This window comes from Solanum stenotomum, chromosome 11 (genome assembly GCF_019186545.1).
Source record: "Solanum stenotomum isolate F172 chromosome 11, ASM1918654v1, whole genome shotgun sequence".
Classification (NCBI taxonomy): domain Eukaryota; kingdom Viridiplantae; phylum Streptophyta; class Magnoliopsida; order Solanales; family Solanaceae; genus Solanum; species Solanum stenotomum.
The window spans coordinates 17,314,535-17,336,204 of NC_064292.1; the positions used below are offsets into that span (position 1 = coordinate 17,314,535).

The following is a 21,670-nucleotide window of genomic DNA, read 5'->3' on the forward strand; positions in this document are numbered from 1 at the left end:
AAAGATCAAAACTAAACCAAAACTAACAACAATATCAGCTGGTGATATTCTAATTGGACATTAATATACCACAACACACAACTACACCTAAATCGCAAACAAGTTGGGATTGACTATAGGAATTCCAAGACCTTATAAATCTTTCAAGAGAACTTCCTTCAATGATATTTTAGGTCTCCACTCACCATGATTCACACCTAGGGACTGGTGCCTCTTGAGGTTGACGACATGCCCAAACAATCTCAATCGACCTCTCATTTAAACCTCAATGTGTGCTACTTGCACCTTCTGGAGCTTAATTTATCTCATTCTGCACTAATGTTGCAGTATCCTTGATCTTTAATTATTACATGCATAAATATTTTTTTGTTTTTTTCCGCCAAACTTGTTAAACGTTTAGAAGCCTTGTTAATGTTATTAAAATTGGGAAGTCATTGTGTCTATGATCCTGGAATTTCTTAGAATGTTCAAGTTTTAAAAAGGGATTGTGATTTCATAGTTCTATGTTTATGAGCTACTTACTGTATTATTGATATTCTTCAAGCTCAATCATATATCTCCTTGTTTTGACCTTCTTTATCTTTCATTCTTTAGCCAAATGAGTTTTTTCATGTGTATCTCTTAACTTTACTATTTTGTTAACTTACTGTAGTATCTCTTGATTACTTATGAGTTTTGGACTATCATGTATCTGCAAGTTATATGTGCATTTTCCTTTTTGTTGGCACTTTGAATCATGCTCTTTTGTGTATTACAACATATATTTGCACCTTTATTTAGCTCGGGTACTTGTCCATTATTGTCGCTTACTGCAGATCAAGCTTGAGATTAAGATACTTTTGTCGGTGCAAGATTGTTTAGTATGCCATTTCAAGAGGATATAACCTTAGCTTAAGATAGATATGGCTTATCCCTAGCAGTTGATGAAAGAAAAAACCTTATCCTACGACACAACTCTCTTAATTCATGATCAAAAGACCACATTAGATAAAAGTATCTCATCCTACTCTTTCTTGCATTCTCAAACTTGACCTTTTTGTGTGACATATAGTCTCTTCATTTCCTAAAACCGAATAAGGGAAATTCTTTCTATGGGTTCTCCTTTTCCTCTAACCGGCAATGTTGCAGCTTATGTAAATACTTCATCTTCTCATCCAAGGTACATTTTAGGGGTTTCCTCAATTTCTCATTGGCCACCAAGAATGTAAATTTATTATTTTAAATTATAATCTTGGTCATTTACTCCTCTAACTTACTTTTTGAATTCAAATAAATTGTACTGATGTTAATAATTGCTGCAGTTTCTCGTGGTGAATTTAGTGGAAAACTACCACTGAAAGGTTGAACTGGTTTTTTGTTGCACAAAACTGATGCTGTTTAGGAATGAAGTTGCTTGATATAATCTTCCTTGTCAATTGAGCAGTAGTGTTTGCTCTTTCTTTTTTCAGTTGCCAAAATCACATCTGAGGCAGGTGCAGAATAAAGCAGAAGTTGAAGCAACCAATATTGGAATGGCTTGGTGTATCCAGCATGACTGTAGCAGAATCATCCTTGAGGTTGACTCGAAGCAAATGACCAAATGGTACAACAATAGCATTGCACCTCCATGGAGCATAACTGGCCTCATTCATCAACCTCATACTAATTTAATACAACTTCTACTACAATATACCAACATGAAATTGGCAATCAAACACAATCCTACAAGGACAACACTAAGACATTTAGCTGAAGCAGGTGATGGCTAATCTTTGGAGTCTATGAGTTGTGTGTACTTTTCACTTTGTTGTTGAGGTTTGTCACTAACAACAACCTGTTTTCCTTTGTTACTAGGATCATGTTTGTTAGCTGTAGCATTTTGTTTTGAGGTTTGTCGCTAACAACAACTTGTTTATGTTCATGTCTCAAAGGAATAGCATTTTGACTGACTTGCTCATTTACAACAGGTTGTAAATGATTTTCAGAATTAGTGTTACCAACTTGACTAGGAGCATACTTATGAGACTTACCTTGTCTGCAGTAAAGTGTCTTGGTGTGGTTGGAGTTGATTTTCCTCTTTTTCCATGCTTTGTTTGGTGCAACTGCTATCCTGATTTACATGTCTGCAGTAGAATATCTTTGGATATTTATCCTGCTGCCCCTGTTATATATATGCTACAATCTGATATAATACAGTGCTGCCTGAACTCAAAAAGTCTGCAGTCTGCAATCTATAATCTGGAACTGCTACAATATGCAATTTGGAATTTCTTGCCTATTCTATAACTGCTGCAATCAGATTTGTTGTACATGGTTTGTTTTGATTTTTAATTTCATTTTAAATGTGTAGGGAAATTGAGGTGATCAAATTTGAAGGGTCGCCACAAGTCAACTTGATCTCGTTGAAGTGGATGATGAAGAGTTTTTGAACTATTGTAGAAGTTTGAATACATTATATTTGATTTGTGAAATATATTCATTGCTAGAATATATTTAACTATTGTAAGAGTACTTTTTGAACTATTGTGTACACATATTTAGAATATTGCTTTATAAGTATGTGTATGTACGCAAGACATACTATCTTTTGAAGTTTATTGCAAATCTATATATTTGAATTACTTATTAGCTAATTTAATGCTTGAGATTATTTATTGCAAAATCATATTGGTGTTTTTAATTAGAAATTGTGGCATATAAATATTTTATAGCCAAAATAATATTACCACACTTAAAAGTGTAGCCATAGGGCTATAATTTGTGGTATGCACATGGGCAAGGACTACACTTCAAAGTGTTGTCATACATTAGATAGAAAAGGCAACACTTACAAATCATAGGCAATAAGGAAGCTAAGGCCACGCTTAAAAGTGTAGTTGTATGAGATAGAAATGTTGCTATTTGAGGTACATAAAAGTGTTGCCATTTTGCCTTTTAGGCTACGCTTTTAAGCGTAGCTGATAAGGCAACACTTGCCTAAACTCTAAGGTAACGCTACTTTCGGGCAACCCTGGAAAAGTGTTGCTTAAAGTCCAAAAGTGTAGCCTTTTATCAAAGGCCACACTTTTTGCTAGTTTAGGCTACACTTTACTGGGGTGGCCGTAGGCCTAAAATGGTGTAGTGCCCATTCACTTTTAATCCCCAAATCCGTCCCTACACCCCATTCTTTCTTGAAAATTTGTTTCTTCTCCTTTCCCCTTCAACCATTACTCCTTCCAAGAACAACTACGTGTTGCAAAGTGGGAATTTCTCACCAAGTTCATCAATTTTTGTGGGTCTAAGCACCCAAGGTATGTATCCTACTCGTTTGTTTCTTTGTTTCGGATGATTTACTAAAGCTAGGGCTAGTATTCATGTGGGTGATGGGTGAGTTGTTTTAGTATGTTGAAATTGTAGTTATTTGTGGTTTGCTGCATAGTTATTGCTATTCATGGTGGTAAAATTTGTCGGAATTCATTTGGTTGCTTATAGCTAAGAAGACTTTGTATGGGTAAATTAACAATTGGGGTTTGTGAAGTCTTGAGTAGCAACCAACTGGTGAGGAAAGTGATTGAAGGAGAAGGATGTTTGTTGGTTCGAATTCTTGAGTAGAATCAAAATAGTACGGGTTGTACACTTAGAATGGGGCGAATTGTGTGAATCATAAACTGAAAATAACATTGGGAAGTCTGAGTACCGTGTTGTTTGTGAAGTTGTGCCTTAAAATAAGTGTGGGTGGGACTCCAGTATTGAATCTTATCAACTAATATGATATTTTTCTGATTGCAGGATAACATGTCTAGCACACAAAAGTCGGGCAAAGCGGTGGTGTCTAGCAGCCATAAGAGAGTAAGGATAGGTACAACCATTCCCCCAGCACCCGTAGTCCCAAGAGGATAGACTCAACGATATGGGGCCAAGGCAGTCACATCTGAGGGCAAGAAGTGGTACAAATCACACACCGAAGCCAAGTACTTCTCGGATGTGCTACTTGATGACATCCATTTAGAGAGGGAGTTTCCACGTATTATGCGTCGCCTACAAGAGTTGCATATGGGCTTCATCTTTCAAGATCCATCAGAGTGCAATGTTAGTGTGGTGCGGGAATTCTATGCAAATTGGAAACCCGATGCCCGTTCTCACTTTGTAACTATGCGGGGCGTGGAGGTCCCTCTGACACCTTCAGCCATAAATCAAATATTAGGGACTACAGATGCCCCTTCTGATGTTCTCACGGGGATCAATATCAGTCCTCCATATCAGCAGATTCGACATGCTTTGTGTGGGGCGCAGTCCACTACGAAATGGATTCAGCATGGGCATCGTGGCTATCACCAGTCATATCCTTATGCTCACATGCATAGGGAAGCTCGGGTGTGGTTAAAAATTGTCATGAATTATTTGATACCAGGGCTGCATTTTACCGAGGTGATGAGAGATCAAGTATGCTTGGTATATGCTCTAATGAAGGACCTACCTATCAATGTAGGAGCGGTGCTAAAATCGGTCATACGCAAGGCCAAAGTACATCGAGGTCGAAGGTATGCTTTTGGGGGATTAATCACGAATTTGTGCATGCGAGCTGGAGTTCCAAAGGAGAGTGTGGACTACATGGCACCTTTGTTTACCACACCCCTAGATGTCACAAAGAAAAAGGGGCCGGAGAACATACATGGACCCACCCTCACTACCACTGAGCAAAATATGAGGGATAATATGATCACGATGCGAATGTTTGGATTGGAAATGTTGCGTCATAGAAATGGATGTCGAGCTTCGACTCAGGAGCAGTTGGATGAAATTGCAACGAAGTACCCCCTAAATGAACATACCGATGCATTGCTGGGACTCAGACCTGCATTTCTAGAGCACGTATGGGATGATGTTCCAACTGATGAGGACAAGAGGCGTACCATGTCGGATAGTGAATCCAATTCTGATGCAGATGAGGGTGACCTTTTGGCTCTTGACGGGACCGGCGGTGATGCCGACATGGATGAATGATCAGGGAAGTATACCCGCCCTACTTTATTTTCATTTTGGATTGTGTCAGACTTGGGACAGTGTTGCATTTTTAAGTGTGGGGTGGGAGTACTATATTTGTGTAAATAGTTTTGTTTTGTTGTTGCTATTTTCATTTTGGGTTCCTTGGAAGTTGTTTTCAGTTCATTGGCTAAGGGCAGTCCTGTTAAACCGTATAAAAAAGAATTTTGTTTCTTAGGATTGAGTCAGTGTCATAGTTGATTCAAGCCACCCTATGATAGATGGATGACGACCATCTTAAGGGAAGTTTTCATCATTTAGGTCTATAGGGTTGGCTCTTGGCTAAGGTTGTGCAACTGCTATGAGTTAGAATGAAAGTGAAAACATTGGATGCCTTTGTGTTGAGACATGTAGGCTCATTTATGTGACTCTAAATGGCATGTGCTTAAAATGAATCTGTGTCACTGATTGGAACGTAGTATGTAGTGATTAGTTCTGAGTTGAATGTGTGCCAGGTGTGGAAGATTTGTGTATTCCTTGCCACTAATTGAGGTCCAGGCAAGGTGTGTCTGCATAGCAAAAAAGAGGATAAGGAGTTCGGGAAGTGATATAGGCATTTCTTTGATAGCCCTGATTGTGCTTTTCTGTACCCACCTTGATATATATCCTTAGTTAACCCTTTCGAGCCTTGAACTTAGTCTTTGGTAGCCAAATTTGAAGCTAATGTCCATTCCTTCTGTGGCCTATAAATTTGATCCAAAAGATCCTAAGCGCTTTGTGTGAACAACAATGAAGGAAGCGGAAGTTGAGTGGCAAGCCCCAACATAAGTTTGGCTAGTAAAAAAAAAAATAAAAAATTAAAAAATTGATGAATGAATTTAGAATAAAAATGGTCGGAAGAAGCGAGTGTTAAGTGCTTTACAGCATAGGGCCAAATGGTTCCGAGAAAAGGGGCATAAGAATGAGGTTATTAAAAGAAGGTCTAAAAATGAAGTTTGTCTTGTATTAAAGCGCTTGGGAATGCAGTCACTATTTATATCCAAAAAATTAAAAAAATTAAAAAAAATTTAAAAAGTTCCTACTTGTCCCCTAGCCTACATTACAACCCTTAAAAGACCTAATTGATCTTGAACTTTCGTATTTTCAAAAGTAGTGATGCAATACACTAAGGGTAAGCCTATGGTTCGTTGGTTGTGGCATGTGAATTCTTTCCAGAGTGTGAGTGAAATTTGCTTCCCGCACCCTTTATTGTATGAAAATTTTATGTGTGAGTAAGTCAGGGTGTTCATTTGTGGTGAGGGCACATGTTTAATGAGGTCTGATAACTGATATATCTGTGGATCCAAAAGTTGTGCATAAGTTTGTTGTATTATAAGAGTCTATTCTTGAGGTTGGATTGTCTTGCTCGAGTTGTCCTGATGAATGCATAGTGTTTGCCTTGTTGTTGTGAAGCTATTGTAGTTGTTGGGGCCAAAGCTGAAATGCCATTAGAGGGAAGTGTAGTAGAGTCGTCGGATGTTTGAATATGTGGAAGTGTTCGAGGACGAACAAAGCTTTAAGTGTGGGGTGGTGATCTTAGGTGTATTTATGTGCCTAATAACCAATTTATCCCATATATTTAGCTAAGTTTGAGAGCACTTTCTTAGTCGGAACTGAGATTTTATAGTCTTTTGATATCGTTTCCTCTAACCAATATGATTAGATGTTTCAAGTGAAAAACAAAGAAGAATGGGCCAAAATAAGGCACCTGGACAGAGGTCGAAAAATAGAAGACGAAGTTACGGAGGAGAATGGCCAAGAAGCTGGAAAATACACTAAGAGGGTGCAGCTCCGCGACGCGGAGCTGAAACTTGCATGCAGAAAAGGAATTCCACTTAACAGTGGAGTGCGCGTTGGGAGCACGTCGCGAAGGAGATCCGTTTGTGTACAAATTGAGGCGAGGGAACAGGTCCGCGTCGCGGACCTGGACACCAGAATTTGGTCACATGTTTTATTTCAGACTATAAATAGTCTAGTTGTGTTATTTTATCATTATCCAGTTTTAAAAAGATGGGAGAACATCGATTTGGACGATTTTGCTAACACTTTCTAGGGATTTTCTTCTACTCGTTCATTTTGGTAAACCCTTTTATGATCCATAAACATTATTTGATGATATTTTGTTTTATGAGTAGCTAAATTCCCTTATTATAAGGTTGTAGCTACGATTAATGGTATAATAGCATTTGTTTCTAGCATGATGTATGTTTTCTTGTGATTTATGCTTACATTCTTGTTTAACTATTTTAATGACTGATGTACATTAAAATAAATACATTGTCCACTCTTTAATTTGGAAGATGAATAGAGAGATAGACCAAAGAATGTGAGAAGTGTGTTCATTCTAGAGTAAGTAAGAGTGTTTCGTATATAGGATAGTCTTATACCTATATACCGCGCTTGATTAATATGCAAGATGATAGCTTAATGCTTCGCCATTGGTTCATGCCTATCCCCACTCAACGATGTTATTAGGCTGTCGATGGTGGTAGGCGATTAGAGATCGGGAGATCATGATTGTAAAATGAACCTTGCGAATCCATAATGAGGTTAACCTGTCGAATGCTAGGATAAAGTAATATTATGTTGGAAATCGGGTTATGCTACAACCCTGGAATACTTTCCCATTTTATGAAATTCTCTTGTTTGAAACTATTTGATTATAGTAATTAATTTTTTAGGTTGTTCAACTTAGTAGATATAAAAAAATTTCTAAAATTGTTTGTCGCATAAGTAAATTTATTTTAGACATAATAAAGTTGTTATTTGTTGATTAGAAGTCATTTGGGTTCGATAATCCGGCTCGAAAGAGTCGATGTACTACTTCAGTGACCACGTGCACTTGCATGTGCTTTTGGACGCAACACCTTGCATACAAACTGAGTTGCTTTCTACTCTTTTAAAAGCTTTCCATATATTGCATATGTATTGTTGCTTTATATTGAGTTGAGTACCTAGAGTCGAGTATCTTATTATTGATTTGAGCCTTATTTCACTAAGTTGAATATCTTATCATTGAGTTGAACTATGTTTCTTATTCTTGAGTTGAGTTTAGTCGAGTGAGTTGAGAGGAGGTAAGTATGTTTCCTTTTAATCAAGTTCAAGCTTATGTTTATGCTTTATAATTCCCCTTACATGCTCGTACATTCCACGTACTGAGCCATTTGGCCTGCATCATTTCATGATGCAGATACAAGTATTTAGGGTCATCAACAGGAGCTTCGTTGATACCACGTGGAATTCGAGTTAGCTATGGTGAGCCTCTTTTCTTTCGGAGGGTTCCATTTTTACTTTCAGTTATATTAGTTGTTAGGATGTCGTGGGTCTTGCCCCGACTTCCATCTTTGTCATTTAGAGGCTTCATAGATAGATAGTAGAGTTTGAGAAGTCTATTTCATTTATCTTGATAAATGTTTTAAAGACTTGAGTTGCCTAGTTTTGTCTAGTTGAATATACGATTATATTCTGAGTTAATTATTTGAGTTTCACTTAATTTTATTCTGTTTTAAGCTTTGTATGCTTGAGCTAGTCTTCTGTTTGTAGTCAGCTAGGATGAGGGTTCGCTTGGGGACCAATAATAGTTCTCGAGTGCCGGCCACTTCCAGGGTATAAGCTCGGGTCATGACACCTGTCTACGGCCCGTAGGACCTCCTATGGTTCATAGACCCCAATCGTATAAAACAACATTAACCTCAAAATTTCACTTAATTTGGGACCTACCTCGAGACTCATCTACGACTCATAGATTTTTTGACAAATCGTCTTGTTCACTCGTAGAAAAGTTTAGAGACCTCTTTTTTTTCAAAAAATATTTTCTCCCTTTCTACGAAACTGGTCTACGACCCGCGGATTGTTTAATGAACCATAAGCTGGTCACGTAGACCTGAACTAGTAGGAGGCATCCTTGCAACCTTTTTCCCTTTTGAAAGCCCAGGTGTTACAAGATGACCAAACTGTCACTCCTAACAAGTCATAAATGATTTTTGGTCATTATAGGAAATCTCTAAAAGGAAAAAATAAAACAATAAAGGAAAAATTACCTAGAGGGTCATTACATTAACTCTCCATATTAGAATTACCAACACCAATTAATTAAATCAATTTTCTGGAAGTTAATTTATTGACTAACTTAATCATTTATTATTATACTTCACTTATTTCACATGACGAATATAAAATCCATATGTAGGGTTTCACGTGAAAACTTATAAGTAATCATAGAGGGATGTCTTCTCTCTCAAGTCCGAGACATGGTTCTATCACTAATTATTATTTCACTAATTTGATTTATCATCATTCAATCTATTAGAAATATATAACTCATAATTGAGTCTCACCTTTTAATAGATTAAAATAATATCTCAAACTACAAAGATCATACCAATTATATCAAGATTAAGAGTATACATACTTGTAATGGAGTAGAAAAGTTTTTTATTAATATTTAGAACATAAACAAACTTCTCTTCTTGATTCATTTAATATTATGGAATGTGCTAGCACAAGAAGTTGGAATATGATCACCCCCATAATTTAGATCAAATTATATAATATTTTTCTACAATCATCAAGATGTTTTTCCTAATTCATATTTAATTGTGAATATTATTTTATAACTTATGAGAACCGACAATTTTAATCTTTCGTGCATGAGTTAGATAACTCTGTACACAAAAATTGTCTACTATATAAGTAATACACACACATATTAACAAAATAATTTATTCAAATAAAGACTTTATTATAATAAATAATAAAAAATAAATAAAAATAGTCTTTACTTAGATTAATTGAAATAAAATATTATAACTCAACAACATGATTAATAGTATATCTCAACACAAACAACTACTAGGACAAAGATATAATAGTGTCTCATTAGCACAATGATGCCAACATTTTTCGTAAGATGATCACAGGTCCTTGATATTGGGAGTATAAGCATCTTCAAAGTCATCATTTTCTATCCCATATAGTAGTAAGGGATCGTCTAATCCTGCGCATTTAGAAACAAAATATTCAATCAATGTAATATGGTAAATGACTTTAGTTATGTAAAAATAAAATATGATATTTCAAATTCTTGTGACTCCTTTAATTTTTTATTTTCTAAAAGACTTATACATTGAGAAACTACCTTCTTTAGGTGAGAAAAGATCAAAATTATCCATATTTGTAAAAATGTTATCATGAGAGATTAGATGATCCTCTTTTCCATTTGAATCCTCAAGTGTAGTCTTGTCTCCCTGTTTTGCACTGCCTATTTTCATTGGAGGAGCGACTTCGGGTAGGGCAAAGTGTGTAGTAACGCATACTCCTTCCTTGTCATTTTCACCTGTATATTATGTGAAGATTTAATATTAAAAATCAAATTAATGTAGCTAATAGCATTGATTATGTCACCGAGTCGGTCGACGATCCACCGACTATCCATTTCTATCGCCAAGTAGGTTCTTCCCCAGGGTTGGCACACTAGAACTTTAGGCGAGCTAAAGTTCCACTCGGCGGTTCGCCGAGTGGTCTTGGCGATCACCAGGATTGCCTTCTTTCAACTTCTTCAGCTTTTCCGCTCTTTTTTGCCTCGTAATGTCCTTCCCTTGATCCTTAGCCTTCCTTACTGCAAATCAAAACCTTAACATCAGTTTAGCGCATAAATTAGGCATTTGAGGACACTTAAACTATGAAAACAAATCCCTAAATGAGTCAAAATCTCGGACTCATCAACACCCCAACTTAAACTTTTTCTTGTCCTCAAGTAAAACTCCTGATCAATCAGTTCAACAAGGATGTCCACAAACAGTGTTGCTTAAGACTCAACACAAATGAACACAAAAGGTTCAAGCTACACATGCAATCCTTAATTGTGCACTCAAAGTTTCAAATTGTGACTCACCATTATCAAGTATACTCAAGCTCACAATGCTTGCTTCAAATGCAAGTTCAAGCTCAACAAAAGTATTCAAATGCCCTCACAACAAAGATGATTCCATACTCGCACAACATTTCTCAACAATTTAATATTTCGGAATCAAATACAACTCTCACACTCACAAAGATGAACGTATGCATGACTCCACCCATAAGCTTGCCCTTATTTTCCAATCAACCTTCTTTTCAGCTCACTCAAGATCACAAAGGTCTTTTTAAGGCTTGTAACGGGGCTGAGTGTAAAGGTATGATCATTTAGGCTTTGTGGCTTCTACCTTCATGAAGTATGACCTGAAAATCACTTTTTCTCCTTCTCTTTCATATTCAAATATATTCATAATCCACCTTATTATTCAACTAAACATGACTTTCCGGATACCCCATTTCTTTTTATCCTTTCACACACTTTATTACACAACACTTCTTTTTCATTCTTTTTCGTTTTCACCCCTTTTTCTTTTCTTTTTCTCTCTCTTACCCTTTTTTATATATGGAAATATGAAGGGATTCCATCTTTTTCGAAACAATCTATAAAGGGAGATTTTTTCACACTTCTTGCTTTTCTCCTTTTTCACCACACCCCAACTTAGATTTTTGGCCTAAGTTGGCTATTCAAACGAATCAATACTTCATAAAGGTTATGGGTGATGGGATAAAGAGGTCAAAGTTGTTCACGTTTCTTCCAAATACAAGAATAGGCTCAAAAGGTGCCAAGAAAGGTTCACACTTCTCAAAAGGTGGCCACAAAGGGGTATATTATCAATTTGGTTCACTCTTCAAAACTTTTGCCTAAGATCATTTCAATCGCTTGTTTCAATCAATCAATCGGATCAACGAGGCAAATTATAGGTGTCATCAAACATAATATTCAAGACAACCTCACCACACAAGGCATTCGCTACAATTATCAAACAAGACTCCACGCTTTCTAGCTAGAGTGCAATGTTAATCACAAGAGACTTAATCGACAATCGACTAGTTAGAACGAGATGCTGAAAGTTCACATATTGCCTATGTAACTAAGTTTGCCTCATCGTAGCCGCACATTCATGTTGTTCAATAAAGAGCACTATTCAAGTCATCAGTATTGACCACAACCGACACTCAAATTTGCAAGAGAACATCCACAATCACAAACAAAAGAGGTGGAAATTTTTTTAAAATTGGTAAAAATGATTTACACATTAAAAACAATGGACCACAATGTCTCAACAACCAAGATATATATAAGCACCAATAGGATCCAATATTCACAAAACCAAAAGAAAAAAATGATGTTCACCAAAACAGCCCAATAGAGGTAGGTATAGAAATACCTCACCCCGCCAACAAAAATAAGCAGTTGTCCTCATATGCAAAAAAAAAATAGAAATAATCTAAAAGTAACAGAGAAGGAGGAAAAAAGATCATCCTGCTAGGCTAGGCCTGGGTGAAGTTTGCATATCGGCAAATCCCTCTGTCTGGGCATCAGTGCCCGGTATATCAGCCTCATTGGCTCCACTAGAGCCTTCCATAGAAATGTCCCTCAAAGAGGCCTGCACAGTTGTATCCACCATGGCCCCCTCTAGGTCCGCCAAATCACCATAGACAACCTCATCTGTAACACCGAGCTGCTCTTCATCTGTCTTTGCCCTGGACTCACCATTAACATCAGCATCATCGGCTCTAATTTCATCTCCGATCGTAGTAGCTAGAGGTATCTTAGAACTGGCCGAAACATCAACACTCGGCATCTCAGGAATCTCCACAGTACCTAAGAGTATGGATAAATCAATGGACTTCAGCTCGTCTACATTTCTATGCAGCCCAACAATATCAGCCTTCAAGGCCATCACAACATCTATAGCACCCTGGTGCTTCTCACACTTCTCAACTCTCACAGCAAGGGCATCCAATGTCATCTTGTGGCTCACACTCTAAACTCTATACTCTCTCATCTCAGCCCGTATCGGGGCCAAAACAGTAGCAATCGCCCACTCTATCAGCCCAGGCACGACAACCTCTACCCGGGAGGCATGCACATCAGCAGATTGGGCCTGATGGACCATCTTATAGAGCATAGCCTGGGTGATAGGGAATTAACGTTTCAAGGAAACTTTATCCAATTCTAAGTGACAACGATCACTAGTCAGTATTATAACCCAACTAAATGAGTTGGGGTCGAATCCCACAGGGAGTGGTACGTGTTTAAGATTTAAGAGTAGAGTACGAATAAGTTCAATACAATCATATGAATAGACATTTATGAATAAAAACATAATTCAAATTAAGGGGTTGACACGAGTGTCAAATAACAGGGGGTTTTGATTGTAATTATCAACTACAACAACATCAAATACTACAAAATAACAATAATGAGACGGGTTCTTGGGATGTGCTTCGATTATAGTCTAATGTAGACAAATGGGTAATTGCAGCTATTAGAAAATAGCTGTAAATTAGTGAATAGGCTAGACTATAGAGGAGGTAAACTTTCTCTCAAACAATTTAACCCGAATCAAGTTGGTTTCTCTTGAACACCAACAAGCAAGCAAATAAGAACATCATGCGCCTTGGTGCATTCACTCTTTCGAGCTGAATGTGTGGAAACGAGTTTAGGATTCACTTTCTCGAGCGGAACCCATGCCAACCCAATACCCACACACCATCGATCAATAATTTTGGTTTTAAAATCCCGAGAGAGAGAAAGCAAAAAACACGAAGGTAGAACTGCATTTGAAACTACAATCCTTTAATTTAAACAACAATTAATGATTGAAATCACATCTAAACAGTATTTAAACTAATACTTAGCAATACCCATAAGCTAAATGAACCCATAATCACATAATCACACCCCAAGAATTGGTTTTAGCTAGACATCATAAAAAGATCAAAATCGTTACCAAATTGTGTTTCCATCAACTGGGTAAAATTAATTTCTTCTTTACAAAGGTTCAAATTGAAAAATCTCAAAGACCCACTTCCAATTTCTCAAAAATGGAAAACTTCAATTCTTTAAAGATAAGGAAAACTTGTCTCAAAACTCTCAGTTCCAAAACTAATTCCGAAAAATGATAAAACTTATGATAAAAAACTCCTAAGATTAATGTTTGAAAATGTATTTATAGTAGCAAAAAATATGTTGCGAAGGGCCATTCGGCGTAGTAAGTCGGGCGCCTCGATCAACTCGGCGATTCGCCCTTTGGTCAGTTCCATCGCCTTTTTGGTTTGGCCTTCAGCATCCTCAAGTTCTGTAACTTTGGGCGATCCAACACTGCATCTAGAACCACTTGGCAACACGCCGACTGCTTTTTTCCCTCACCAAATTGATTTTCTCCTTCAAGGCTTGGCACGCTATAACTTTAGGCGAGATGGTGGCCATTCGACGACTCGCCAAAGGGACTTGGCGATCACCAGGCCTTCATTTCTTCCTTCTTTCAGCTCGCTTCGTTGCTTTTTGCAAATTAGTGTCCATGCTTTGTTCCTCAATCCAAATACCTGGAAATCAAAGATTTTACATCAGTTATTGGCACAGAAGAGGCATTTGAGGACACTAAATCTATCTAAATAAAGCCCTAAATGAGTCCAAATCGTGGACTCATCAACACCCCCAACTTAAACTTTTGCTTGTCCTCAAGTAAAACTCAAGTTCAGCAGTTCAAAAAGGATGTCTCAAATAGTGCTACACAAGACCCAATTATGAATGCACACAAAAAGACTCAACTCACTCATGCAAGGATCAATTGTGCACTCAAAGATTCAAGTTGTGACTCACCATTATCAAAGATTCTTTAGTTCACAATACTTGTTTCAAATGCAAGTTCAAGCTCAACAAAGGTACTCAAATGCCATCACACAAAGAATGATTCCATATTCACACACAATGGTTCGACACTTTATAGTACCGGAATAACAAACAACTCTCGCACTCACAAAGATGAATACATGCATGACTTCACCCGTAGGTTTGCCCTGATTTTCCAATCAACACTTGTTTCAGCTCACTTAAGATCAAAAAGGCCTTTTCAAGGCTTGTACTGGGGTTAAGTGTAAAGGTATGGTCATTTAGACTCAGTGGCTACTATCCTCATGAATTGTGGTAAGGAAAACAATTTCCTCCCTTTTCTTCCTCATTCTCATTCATTCTCAAAAGTCACCCCATTATTCACTTTCCATGAACTATTGGTCACCCTATTTCTTTTGCATTTTCACAACTTTATTTCACAACTTTTTCATTTCGTTTTTCTTTTTCATTCTTCTTTTCTTTTTCTTTCTTTTTTTGTATGGAGGGGTTCTATCTTTCTCAAAATCATGGGTCAAAGGGGACTTATTTGTACTTCTTGATTTACCTTCTCTTTTCACCACACCCCCAACATAGGCTTTTGGCCTAAGTTGGCTATTCAAATAAACCACATTCCATGAGGATTAAGGGAGAATGGATAAAGAAAGGTCACAATTGCATCAATTTTCTTCCAAGAAAAGGGTAAGGCTCAAAGGGTGCTCAAACAAAGTTCACACACTCATAAGGTGGGCCACAAAAAAGGTATAATGTCAAATTGTTTCACTCTTTAAAATTGTTGCCTAAGATAATTTCAAGAGCTTGCATCACTTAGTCAACCGGACCAACGAGGAAATTTGTAAGTGTCATCACACATGATTCACGATAAGCTTATCACACAAGGCATTGACACCAATGTAAAATAAGACTCCACACTTTCGCTAGTGTGCAATGTTCATCACAAGATATTCAATTTGATAATCGGCTAGTCACAACGAGATACAAAAAGTTCACATATTGCCTATGCAACTTCATTTGGTCTCATCGTAGCCGCACATTCATTTTTGTTCGATCATGAGCACTATTCAAGTTTGATATTGAACAAGACCGATACTCAAATTTGTAAAAGAATAGCCACATTCAAACATAATCAAGAGGTGGCACAATTTTAAAAAAGGGTCAAAAATCATTTACAATTAAAACAAGGAGCCACAAGCTCAAACATCCACAAACACAGTGCCAAAACACACAAAACCAGTTACAGACAGAAAATGTAATCAAAACAAAAGGTAGGTATGGAAATACCTCACCCCACCACAAAACAAAAGAAATTTGTCCTCAAATGAAATAAAAATATTAAAAAGTCAATAAAAAGGGACCGAGAGGGAGGTAAAGAAAAGTCTTGTCTACGTAGTTTCTCCATCTGTCGACGCATTAGTGCCCGGTGCAACACTCTGATCTTGGGCATCAGTGCCCGGAGTTACCTTAATAGTAGTAGGTCCACTACGGGTTGCCAATGGTGTGTCTGCCAAAGATGTCTGCACAGTTGCATCTACCATTGCCTCCTCAGTCTCTGTAAGACCCTCGTAAGAAGCCTTCTTAGAACCCTCAAGTATCTCCTCATCCGTCTCAGCCTCAGACTCAGGATCAGCTACCTCCTCAGCTCGAACATCATCTTCGGTGGTAGCTTGAGGCATATCTAGCTCAACTGGCACATCTAGGATCTCCACCGTCCCAAAAATCATAGACATGTTGGTGGACTTCAGCTGGTCCACGTCTCTTCTTAGCGTAGCAATAACGGCCTTTAGATCTGTCACCTCCTCAATAGCCCCTTGGCCATGCTTGCACACTGCTATCCTAGCTGCAAGGGCATCAATGGTAGCACTCAAAGGTGTCACAACATCAGCAAGGGCTATCTGAATCATGCCTGGAATGGAGGCCTCAAGTCTGGCAGCACAACAATTAGCAGAATGGGCTAGCTTCCCCATCTGTAGTAATGCAGCCTGAGTGAGTTGGGGTCGGGAGGAAGCAACAACAATACCCAATCTGGGAGGCAAGGGAACTGTAGAAGAACTGAGAGTAACAGAAGGAACAACACTAGATATTCCTGAAGGCCTAGGGCCCGGAGTAGGCAATGTTGCCTCTGCAGGTAATGTCTGAGGATCAACAACTGGGGATGTATCCACCGGGGTTGCCTTCTTCTTATCCGCCTCATCTTTTAAGTACTCCGCCTCAATCCTCCGAATGTCGGTAGACTATGTGGGAATCACTTCCACATCCTTCTTCTCATCTCTAGGAACCCAAGCCCGTCTGCACAACTTAGTGATCAACACCAGAAAGGGGAGAAAACTCTGGCGCTGCTTGGCCCTCATAAGAATCTCTTGTGCAATAATCATCCCCAGATTCAGCCTCATCCCATCAATGTGCAACCCAGATAGGCTGCCTTGCCGTGGCGGAGAATCTACTCATTTTGGGATGGCATAATGGTATTGTTGATGAAGCCAAACCAATATCTCGCTGCTACATTGAGGTCTTTCTTTCAATAGCTGCCCTAACCTCAAGCCACTTGGGAGTACCGTCTAATATCAGAGGGGCCAACCATTTTTTCATGTTCTCCAACGTTTTGTGTCCTGATCATGTGTTGATTGTCATCGTCAATATCATTTGAGCACTCCAAGACTGCATTGATAGCATCACTATCACACTTCACTTTTCTGCCCCTGACAACCACATAGTCTACCAGCTTGAACTTGGTCCCCGGCTTCTTCCCTTGTGGCACTAGGGCTCCATAAGCGGTGTAGAACTCCTGGACCCAATTTGGAACACAAGGGCCACGGGGTTTAGTGAACACCTGAAATTTGTGGGACCATAGGCAGCTCATGATCTCCAGATATCGGTCAATAACACCATCAGTCGACAATCTCTTCTCCTCTATGATGCTCCTCAATCCCTCAGTCTTCAGTCTGTTCATAGACCGGAGAGGAGGACCCTATATCGGTGTTGCTAGGACCATGGCTTGTGCTGGAGTGGGAGAATGAGTAGCCGCTCTTTGGGCTGCTAGTAGGTCATTCTCAGGCTCAGAAGTGGCAGCCTGATGCTCCTGGTGCTCACCCTCACTCTCAGAAGTAGTGAGGTGAGTGGCATAAATGGTGTCACTGTCGGAGATGGCCTCTGGTGATGCAAGTGTAGACGCCTTACACTTTCCCTTCCCACCTGTTGTGGGAAGTGTAGTAGCCTTTGCCATGGATCCAACTGCATCTTTGTTGATTTTTATTCCTTTACCCCATTTACGGTGCGGCATGTGTCTACAAGCAACTTTTGGTCTAGCCATGTCTGCAAAAACATCAAAAACTATTAGAAAGATTTTAAGAAAAATATCAGAAAAATAGTTTGCAGATAAACTCGCCGAACCGGTTGGTGAGTCGCCGAATCACTTTGGTGAGCTAGATCGGGCTCGCCGAAAGGATTGGCTCAAAATTTCCCAGAAAAATGTGTATGTCGGCGATGGGATGGGCCTTTCGGTGAATCGCCAACAGCATTCGGCGAGCAAGGACTAGCCCGTCGAAAGTTATAGTGCATTTTAGGGGTTAGGGGCGCAGAAAAAGCGATTAAGAAAGACTTTTGGTAAGTCGCCGAGTGCACTCGGAGAACTCAGGCTTCTCGCTGAAAGTTACAGAACCTAAACTCACATTTAGCATGAAATTAAAGGCAATATCGGGGGATTTGGTGAACTGTCGAGTGGTTCGATGAGCTCGACCCAGCTCGTCAAACGACCCAGCGTGCCTACTGTCAACCCCAACTTCCAAATTCAACCCCACAGCCCCCGAAAGAAAATAAAAAACATGCACCCATTTAATAAGACCTAAACCATTACACCTATTCCCCAAGGGTACTCAGACTTCTCCCGGTTTGGCCAAATATGGCCATTTGACGACTGATACCCTTAAGAATGACGTTAACAACTCAATCATTGGGTAAAATACGTCATTTGGCACAAATGTGGGTTACTTAGACTTCACCCGACTAGACTCAACATCATTTAAGCATAACCCAACAATTTTAATCAATTTTAAGGCACAAAATATTTGGGACATCAACGATATAGGCATTATAGGTACGATATTTAAGTTAAAACAGACATTCAAGCATACAATCACGATCAGAGAGGCCCAACACACTTCACTAAGATACTAACAATTGCAAATGAGTAAAATCGCAAAAATATGAATTTGGGGTTCGGAAAACCAACCTTATAAGCTGAATAAACAAGTTGAAAAGCTAGGCGGCAAAGAATTCAACCCCGAACACAATCGATGACTAAAACGCAATAAAAACACAAAAATATGGTAAAAGCTATTTCTGGTGTGAGTTTGGAAAGTTGAAAAGTGAGGGAATGAGAAAGATTTTGAACTTTTGGCCTTTAAAAACCATCCAGTTCTTGCTCATTCGACAACATTAGTTTTGCTCACCGACCCACTCGGTGACACGTCGAGTGGGTACTTACTTCGCCTAGTTTTACAGGACCTCCAGTTAATGTGGGGGTCCAAACGGCGGACAAAGTTGTGATCGTCGACCTGGTCGACGATTTGCTAATTTGCTCCAAGGCTCGCCGAGTTTTACAAACTCCAATTTCAAAAATTCGTTGAGTCTAATGGCTGTCCAAGTCGGCCTCGCTGATCTCTTCGGCGAGTCACCGACTGGACATTTAGCTCGCCAATCTAAACTTTTCAAAAACATTCAACACTTCAACCTGCAAAATCAGCACATAATTATTTCTAAAATAAAAATAAAGCAATAAACACTTAGGTTGCCTCCCAAAAAGCACCTTAGTTAACGTCGTGGCTTGACTTCCCCACTCAATCTTGATTTGTGGGGTAGAGATGAGACAACACATGACCTATTTGGGTCTCCAGCAGCTGAACAACTATGGAATGGGAAGCAGTCATCTGATTCAGCAGTGAGACATTCTCTTTTATCTCATTCAACACTTTGTTGTGTTCTTCGATTTTGTGGAGAATGAGTGAGAGTATCTCTTCGACTTGTCCACCCTCGTATTCCTTGGACCTTCTACGCTCATGAGAGGGAATGTACCAATCTTTCTTTATGTATGGTACCTCCAATTCCATCATATGTTTGTCCACAAGATCCAGCTAAGTCAACAATATGGCCAAAATCTAGTCCTTCTCTGTCTCCGAGTTGGTCTTGGCCATGTGATCAAGGAGCTGGGCTGCTATTGCATAGGGTAGTCGTGTGAGACCCCCCGGAGATATTTGGTCAACCATTTTGATTAACGTTTCGAGGACACTTCATCCAATTGTAAATGTCAATGATCGCTAATCAGTATCATAACCCAACTAAATGAGTTGGGGTCGAATCCCACAGGGAGTGGTACGTGTTTAAGATTTAAGAGAGAGTACGAATATGTTCAAGTCAATCATAGGAATAGACATTTACGAATAAAAACATAATTCAAATTAAGGGGTTGACACGAGTGTCAAATAGCAGGGGGGTTTTGATTGTAATTATCAACTACAGTAGCAACAAATACTACGAAATAACAATAATGAAACGGGTTGTTGGGATGTGATTCGATTATAGGCTAATGTAGACAAATGGGTAATTACAACTGTTAGAAAATAGCTATAAATTAGTTAATAAACTAGACTATAGAGGAGGTAACTTTCTCTTGAACAATTTACCCCGAATCAAGTCGGTTTCTCTCGAACACCAATAAGCAAGCAAATAAGAACAACCTATGCCTTGGTCCATTCACTCTCTCGAGCTGAATGTGTGGAAAAGGGTTTAGGATTCACTCTCTCGAGATGAACCCATGAAAATCCAATACCCACAGACCATCAATATATAATCTTGGTTTTAAAACCTCTCTCTAGAGCAAGTCAAAAACAGGAAGGTAGAACTGCATTTGCAACTACAATCCTTTAATTTAAACCATAATTAATGATTGAAATCACTTCTAAACATCATTTAAACTAACAATTAGCTATACCCATAAGCTAAATCAATCCATAATTACATAATCACACCCCATGAATTGGAGTTTTAGCTAGACATCATAAAAAGATCAAAATTGTTACCAAATTGTGTTTCCATCAACTGGTACGATTAATTTCGTCTTTACAAAGGTCCAAATTGAGGAATCTCAATGACCCACTTCTGATTTCTCAAAACTGGAAAACTTCAATTCTTCAAAGCTAAGGAAAACTTGTCTCAAAACTCTCAGTTCCAAAACTAATTCCAAAAAATGATAGAACTTATGATAAAAAGCTCCTAAGATTAATGTTTGAAAATGTATTTATAGTCGCCAAAAATATGCTGCAAAGGGCCATTCGGCATAGAAAGTACTCGGCAATTCGCCCTTTGGTCAGTTCCATTGCCTTTTTACTTTGGCCTTCAACATCCTCAAGTTCTCTAACTTTGGGCAATCCAACACTACATCGCAGAACCACTCGGCGACACGCCGACCACTCATTTCCCTCGCCAAATTGATTTTCTCCTTCAGGACTTGACACGCTGGAACTTTAGGTGAGATGGTGGCCATTCGGGGACTCGCAAAAGGGACTTGGTGATCACCAGGCCTTCATTTCCTCCTTATTTTAGCTCGCTTCGTTCCTTTTTACAAATTAGTGTCCATGCTTTGCTCCTCAATCTAAATACTTGGAAATCAAATATTTTACATCAGTTGTTGGTACAAAAGAGGCATTTGTGTGTAGACACGTAACTTTTGACCTAACATAAGATTTTACACTATTTTTTATTTCTTAAATGTTTCTTTTATGTCTAAGTTAGATATTTTAATTTTGTCTTATTTTAGTGAGTTTATTTTAAAATCTTTTAAAATAACAAAAAAAATATGTTTTATTTTTATAAATAAACTAGTATTTCTTATTTATAATTATTATTAGCTACTCAATTTTCGTTAGTTTAAAAAATAACTAAATAATATTATATTACATTATATTATAGAAAAATACAATAAAAAAT

The 21,670-nt window shown here is 38.4% G+C and overlaps 1 protein-coding gene across 3 annotated transcripts in view; it reads right to left on the reverse strand.

The window, feature by feature from the left end:
* Positions 1 to 21,670, reverse strand: part of LOC125844213 (costars family protein) — a 974,123-nt gene that overhangs the window by 190,093 nt on the left and 762,360 nt on the right. Inside the window, exon 1 of one of the 3 annotated variants that reach the window (XM_049523483.1) lies at positions 11,088 to 11,091. The exons of the other annotated variants lie outside the window; for them this stretch is intronic. The gene's annotated coding sequence lies outside the window, so the exon portion shown is untranslated. Of the gene's footprint in view, positions 1 to 11,087; positions 11,092 to 21,670 lie in introns of those variants that run through there. 3 annotated transcript variants of the gene reach the window in all.